At 37.7% G+C, this 7,290-nt stretch overlaps 1 pseudogene; it reads left to right on the forward strand.

Moving 5' to 3' along the window:
• Positions 1-298: 298 nt before the first annotated feature.
• LOC104246820 (pre-mRNA-splicing factor SLU7-like) lies at positions 299-6,211 on the forward strand (annotated as a pseudogene).
• The last annotated feature ends 1,079 nt before the right edge of the window (positions 6,212-7,290 follow it).

Below are 7,290 nucleotides of genomic sequence, written 5' to 3' on the forward strand. Positions count from 1 at the left end.
CTGGATAAGTTTGTAATTTTTTGATAAAGCTGCTGAGAAGAGAGGAGGAAATCTTTTTTCACGAATGAGGTTGCAGATCACACGATTAATGCATGATGTAGGTTTTATATCTTGTCAATGGTGTAGTTGTCATATTATTTTGTCCGCTGGCTATCAAATCAATAATTTATAAAAATAAGGTATGGGTTAAAAGGTGGCACAAATATAGTGTACGGCCGCAAATCCCCAAAATACAACTACATGCCCCGCAAAACAGACCGGGTCCGACCACACCGCCAATAAAACAAACGGTATCCAACCGCCTTTTGTGTCCCCAATATATATCAGTTGCCCACTCAAATTCGGATTGCGGGAAAGTAATTTCTAGGGCTTTCTACAGCTTCGTCTATATAATCGATTTTCCTCTGTGTTTCAGCTAGCGATTCCCACTTACTGAAACAATTATGGCTACTGCATCAGGTACGCGTTTATTCTGATCACATGATCATCATTAACTCGTAATTTTTGATTCATGCGTCATTATTCATTAATCTCTATAAATTTATGGGAATTTCAGTGGCATTTAGATCAAGGGAGGATCATAGGAAACAGTTGGAATTAGAAGAAGCGAGAAAGGCTGGCCTTGCTCCTGCTGAGGTGGACGAAGATGGAAAAGAGATCAATCCTCATATTCCTCAGTATATGTCTTCTGCTCCTTGGTATTTCAATGCTGTTAGACCTGTACGTACGTCTTCTCTTCCTTTGTTTAAGTTTTGCGATGTAAAATTTGTTGATTTTTAAGTTTTTGACCTTTTTAATTGTTTTCGGTGGTCACAGAGTTTAAAACATCAACGGAAGCGGAAAGTGGATTCGAAAAACAGGAGTGAATGGTATAGTAGAGGCGCGAAGACATATCAGGCTGACAAGTATCGGAAGGGTGCATGTGAAAAGTAAGTGTGATGCCATATGCTTAATTTCTGTTGTCATTTGTTGACACTTAATTGCCCCTGTCGCTTGTATTGTAGTTTAAAAGAAATCTAACTATACAGAAACTTTACTTTGGAAGTTTAAATTTTGAACCCCTTATGCTTGCTGCCTTCCTTGCATGATGGATGGCTAAATTTAGTATTTAATTATTTTGTAATCTTTTAGATAGGGAGTTCGTCTAAAATTAGGTGTTTCTTTGTCCTGATTCCAATTCTAGAAGTTGCAAAGGGAAATAATAGTTTGGCCTTAAGGAACATAAACAATTGTATGATATGTTTGGATTCAAGAAACAAGAACAATAGCACTTATTCTTCATTGTTTCAAATTTGTGCCATGCAGAAGGCAATGGGTAATGCCCTGCCTTGGCAAAATAGTACTAGTTAGGTTAGAATAGTGGAAAGCTTTAAACTCTGCAACCAAAGAAAAAATTGAGTTGAAATTGTGATTGCGTGGTGATTAATGTGGAGCATTTTAGGAAAATAAGTTGCTTTTGTAAATTGGAAATAAAATTAATATTGATTAGTGGGAAAACATGTAAATTTCACGTGATGTATGTTAAAGAGGAGTTATTTATTTTGGGAAAGCATATATGGTTTTCGACAAGGTTTGGGAAAGCATACGATGTGGGGCAAAATGTCCATTTCATTAGGTTATCCAAACAATCCGGGAAGATAAATGTCCATTTATCTTTTGTGCAGTTGTGGAGCAATGACCCATGATGTTAAGTCATGCATGGAAAGGCCACGTGAAGTGGGAGCAAAGTGGACAGGAAAACATATTGCTCCTGATGAGAAGATAGAGCAGTTTGAGCTGGATTATGATGGTAAAAGGGATCGCTCGAATGGTTATGATGCTGCTTCTCATTTCCTTGTAATTGAACAATATGAAGCAAGGGATGATGCAAGAAGGAAATACCTCAAGGAGCAACAACTTAAAAAATTGGAAGAGAAAAATAATAAAGAAAATAGAGAAGGAGGTGATAGTGACAATAATGATTACGAGGATGCTCTGAATGTAGATGAAGCAAAGGTTGATGAAAGTAAGCAGATGGATTTTGCAAAAGTCGAGAAGCGTGTGCGAACCACTGGTGGTGGTAGCACAGAAACTGTTAGGTGAGTTTTTCTTAATATATTTTTTGTGGGTCATTGTGGGAGTTAGATTGTGAGCACTTTTTGAATGTTGTGGTTGAATATTACGCTCTACTGACCCATCTGTCCTGTCCAGGAACCTTCGTATTCGGGAGGATAGAGCTAAATATCTTTGCAATCTTGATGTGAATTCCGCACACTATGATCCCAAAACACGATCCATGCGTGAAGATCCTCTTCCTGATGCAGATCCAGATGAAAAATTCTATGCTCTAAGTGCTACTAGTCCCGAAAAGGTCTTTACTCAATCTGATGTTATATGCATGTTTATCAACTTTGATCGTTTCTATGTTTAGGGAGATAACCAAAACCGAATTAGTGGTCAAGCGTTGGTTGGAGTTCAAGCAGCTTAATGTACATGCCAGGGAGGCTTTTGAGAAGGGTCATGATGTTCATATGCAAGCAGCTCCATCCCAGGCAGAGTTGCTCTACAAAAATTATAAGATTAACAAGGAGAAACTGAAGGCGCAGACTAAGGGTGATATCAGGGAGAAGTATGGCAATGCAGCTAGTGATGACACACTTCCAAGAGAACTCTTACTGGATCAAAGTGAGAAAGAGGTTGAATATGATCGTGCTGGTAGGATTGTGAAGGGCCAGGTAACGAATTATCATTCAAAAATTTGCTTTCTTGTTTTGTTTGTTTGTTTTTTTTTTTTTTTGGGGGGGGGGGGGGGTATTTTTTTATTTTATCTTTTAACTATCATTTTGTCCTTTTTGTTTATTTAGACCGCCAAAGCGCATCCACCCCCCAAACCCCCAAAATTGTTCGAGCACGGCTAGATATTTGCTTATGCAGCTAGTATCAATAAGTCATATAACTAACCTAACTAGCTTGGGATTGACACATAGTAGCAGTTTTTGTATATTAATTGGGTATCATGAATGAAACTCTCCTAGCTTTTTTCCAGTTGTGTAGAAAAATCACAACGCCTCAATTTCGAACTAGTCGGGGTCGGCTCTATGAATCCTCTATTCCATGCTGCTCTACAAGACAGTTCACTCATTCACTGATAACCATCACTACCTCCTAGGACCTCATTGTAAAGTGAAAAAACGCTAAAGGGCAGAGTGCATTTTTTTTTTTTACTTTTACCACCATGGTAAAATTGACTCTGTTAAATTCTCATTTCCTTTTAAAATAGGGATGATTAAGTAACTCGGAAAACAACATGTGCAGAAAATCCATGCGAAGGTATGGTCTTTAGATTATTGAAGGCACTCTTTCCTAACGCATTGATGTACCAAGTAAAAGAACAAGTAGTGGCAGTACAATTCCTGACCATTTTCATTGTTCTTATTTTAAGTTGTAAACCCTTAACCTTGTGCCTTTTATTTTCTGAGACAGACGGCTTTGTCGTTTCTACTTAGGATCGGGTATGGAGTTCTTAGTTTGATCAGTCCATTCATGCTCTTCATGTTCTGTGCACTTTTGTGCATAAAAGGAGGAAGAATTGTTTGTTTTCTAATCAATGGAAGGGAATTGTTCAGTCAAATATTTTCTGTCCTATTTGTTTGTTACTTTGTTTGTTTCACATAACTCAGTGAGTAACTTGCTATGCAGGAGATGTCACTTCCTAGAAGCAAATATGAAGAGGATGTTTGCATCAACAACCACACCACAGTTTGGGGTTCGTGGTGGAAAGATCACCAATGGGGTTACAAGTGCTGCAAACAAACAATCAGAAATAGCTATTGTACTGGTGCTGCTGGAATTGAAGCAGCAGAAGCTTCTGCTGATCTTATGAAGGCCAACATTGCTCGCAAGGAGGCAGCTGAAGGTATGTTGAAACTGTGGATGTAGTAATGAAATTATAAGACTCTGCTTGCGTAACAACTTTACTGTCATAATTTATTGTAGTTTTCCTTAACATTGTATCTATTTCTCAAATTTACCTTGTGAGGAGTAAAAAGAAAGTAGATTGTTTCTCGTGCATGTTATCAAAAGATAACTTCAACTCTCGCATTAGTGTTTTGCCAGTAATTGGCATTGTTTTACCTATAAAAAAAGTATTTGGCATTGCTTATCAAAAAATGTAATTTAGCATTGTTTTAACTGCTCAAAGAAGGTAATTGGCATTGTTTAGTATAATTGCTAGCATAACACCAGAAAATCAGTAGTTGAAGGGATAATTGAATGGTCTAATTTCGTCTCTCACACTCTCTATAGTAATCTTCCCAAGAGGAGGTTTCAGGTTTTTAAAAATTTCCTAGTTAGTAGTGTCAATATTTTCTGAATGAGGTGCTAGTTCTTTTACCAGGGAAAAATCTTCAAACTATAGGAGTACTGAAAGGCAGAAATAGCTTCCACTAACCGATTAAAAAAAAATTAGCTTCTTCTATTCCAAGAAAACCAACCAGAAGCTCTCTCCTTTCTTCCTTCATTTTTTTCTGGATTGATTCGTGTGCTGCTTCTTTCGATGGCAGAAGGTTTTAGATTGTAGGCTTGGAGCTACATAAGTGATTATAGCTACCAGTTTCCTAATTAATGTACCGCAGAAAATTTCTCTTGGTATATCTGCAAATACAGAAAATTTGGTTATGGTGTATCCCCTCCGAAAGGAATATATTCAGACTCGAGCAAACTTAGCCTGTCCTTTACAGTTATAAGATCTATTCAAGCCAATTAGTTGATTTCCATTATTTGCATGCCCTATAGAACTAGAATGTCTTGGAGTTGGTGTACTGGCCTCTTTGACTTTAGAAGAAAATAACGTATTAGTTTGCCGATAGCGAAACATATTCAACATCTGTTGAAGTGGTCAGCATAACCACTAGGGTTTTAGTGGTACTACGCAAACACAACATCTATATTTCTAGGCAATACTAAGTCGGCCTTTGCTCTGGATTCTGTAGTGAGAAAGTCTTTGGTTTTTGCTTGAATTAGCAGCTTAAGACTGACTCTTATTCAATAAGCATAGTCCAACAAACTGCTGAAAGGGATTGTTTATTAAAGACCGTATCACGGTCACACTTTAGGAATCTGTCCTCTTCAGTGTTTGATCAGATCTTTTTTTTTTTGGCTATCCAGATACACATGCATCCATCGAGGAGAAGAAGCCTGTTACTTGGGGGACTGAATTGCCAGATGAGTTGGTACTAGACCAAAAAAGGCTCAATGAAGCTCTAAAGAAGGTACTTTTGGGAACCCATTTGTAGTGTACCTCTGTTTTAGCACTTCATGCTAATGAATTCATTTGGTTGGTTGTATTACCTGCTTCAAATAATTTTCTTTTTCTGCGGGAACAAAAGGGTCCCCCCCCCCCCAACAAAAAAATAAATAAATAAATAAATTAAAAAAGGAGAGTCGGAGGAGGCGGGGAGCGATGTTTCTTAGGACTGCCAAGGTTGGGAAGATATGATTACCTGACTTTTTTAATTTTTTAAATTTTTATGATAACCTGACTGGATCCATCTTTTGACAGCTATTTAGATTCTCAGTTGGCTCTAGAGCTTCTGATTTCCTGACGTGCTAATCAAATTTATTTTGCTGGTTGAGCAGGAAGAGAAGAGACGAGAAGAAAAGACGAACGGAAGAGGAAATATAATGACGAGGTACATCAACATTTTCATTTTTATCTTTCTGCTGGTGCTTTCCGCTTCTTTGTCCTTTCTAACGACATTTGCATGTACAGGTAATACTTGAAGATATGGAAGCATACAGGGTGAAGAGGATTCACCACGATGATCCAATGAAGGACTTTCTTCACTGAGTTTGGGATGTGGCCAAATTGTTAACCTCTTAAGGGAGGAAACATTAGTTGGACCTTGTGCTAGTCTTAGGTGGAAATGTCTATGATAGTTGCTTAGTCGAAAATTGAATTACGATGAAGAGTTTTATCTTGGGGTTGTTCAAGGTTTTTTTCTTCTATGATTTTAGTACCATAACAACATTGTGTAGCACTGCATGACATACACTTCCGCACCACCCATATAAAAAGAACATATGCAGGGGAGATACTGGAGAATTGGAAAGTATCTCTGGTGGTGTAATTACGTTGTAATATAGGCAAAGGGTTGGTGTATGCTCCTTAGAGCTTAACGTTTATCTCCTTAGTTTTTTTCTTTGCCTTCGGCATTTACAACCTCTTTATGTACTTGCCTTGTGTCGTTGGGTGCTGTATGTTTGAAGCCTTTACTCTGGTATACTATATTTAGTCTTCTTTCTGCATCGCGGTGTGTGCATTTCTTACTTGTGAGTGTAGGACATAGACTATATTGTGCATTGGCTCAATTCTGTTTAGAAATAGAAAGTCTTCTACTGTGAAAAGGTTAGGTAGTGATGTTATTTAAAGGCTTGCTGCCAGCACCATGTGTTGCGGAAGCTAAATATATATAGTGTGAATAAGTCACAACTTCTATATCAAAAATTATGACAGTCACCAAATAATAAATAAGACAATAAAGCAACAATAAAAGGAACACCAGAATTTACGAGGTTCGGCTAATTTTGCCTACTCCTCGGACACAACCAATATTTTATTCTACTCCAAAAATACAAGTGAAATGATACTAAAGAGAGAAGATACAAATGCCTTAAGAAGATAAGAAGGCAAATGAGAGGTGTTTCTAAATCCTAAACATTAGGCCTTCTTTTATAGGGGGAAAAATCCCCCTAACTCTTCTCCCACCCGATGTGGGACTTTGGCATTTTGCCAAACTTCAACAAATCTCCACCTTGGCAAAATTCCACATCTTCAATTCTCTCTCAATAACAAATTTTGGTTGTGTCTTCATCTTCAATCTTCAGTGTTCAACAATGTTGATCAAATCCAAACAATGTTGAAACTTGATCGTAGTCACCACTTTTGTCAGCATATCAGCAGGATTCTCTGTAGTATGAATTTTTTCATTGTGACTCCACCTTCTTCTATGATTTCTCGTACAAAATGATACCGAACATCAATGTGCTTCGTCCTTGCATGATAAACTTGGTTCTTCGCTAATTGAATAGCACTTTGACTATCACAAAAAATTGTGATACCTTTTTGTTCAACACCAAGCTCCTTTAGCAATCCTTGAAGCCAAATTGCCTCCTTCACAGCCTCTGTAATAGCCATGTACTCTGCCTCTGTTGTAGACAAAGCAACTGTTGACTGCAAAGTAGACTTCCAACTAACTGGTGCCTTTGCAAAAGTAAACACATAACCAGTAGTTGATCTTCGTTTGTCCAGAT

This window comes from Nicotiana sylvestris, chromosome 9 (assembly GCF_000393655.2).
Source record: "Nicotiana sylvestris chromosome 9, ASM39365v2, whole genome shotgun sequence".
Lineage (NCBI taxonomy): Eukaryota > Viridiplantae > Streptophyta > Magnoliopsida > Solanales > Solanaceae > Nicotiana > Nicotiana sylvestris.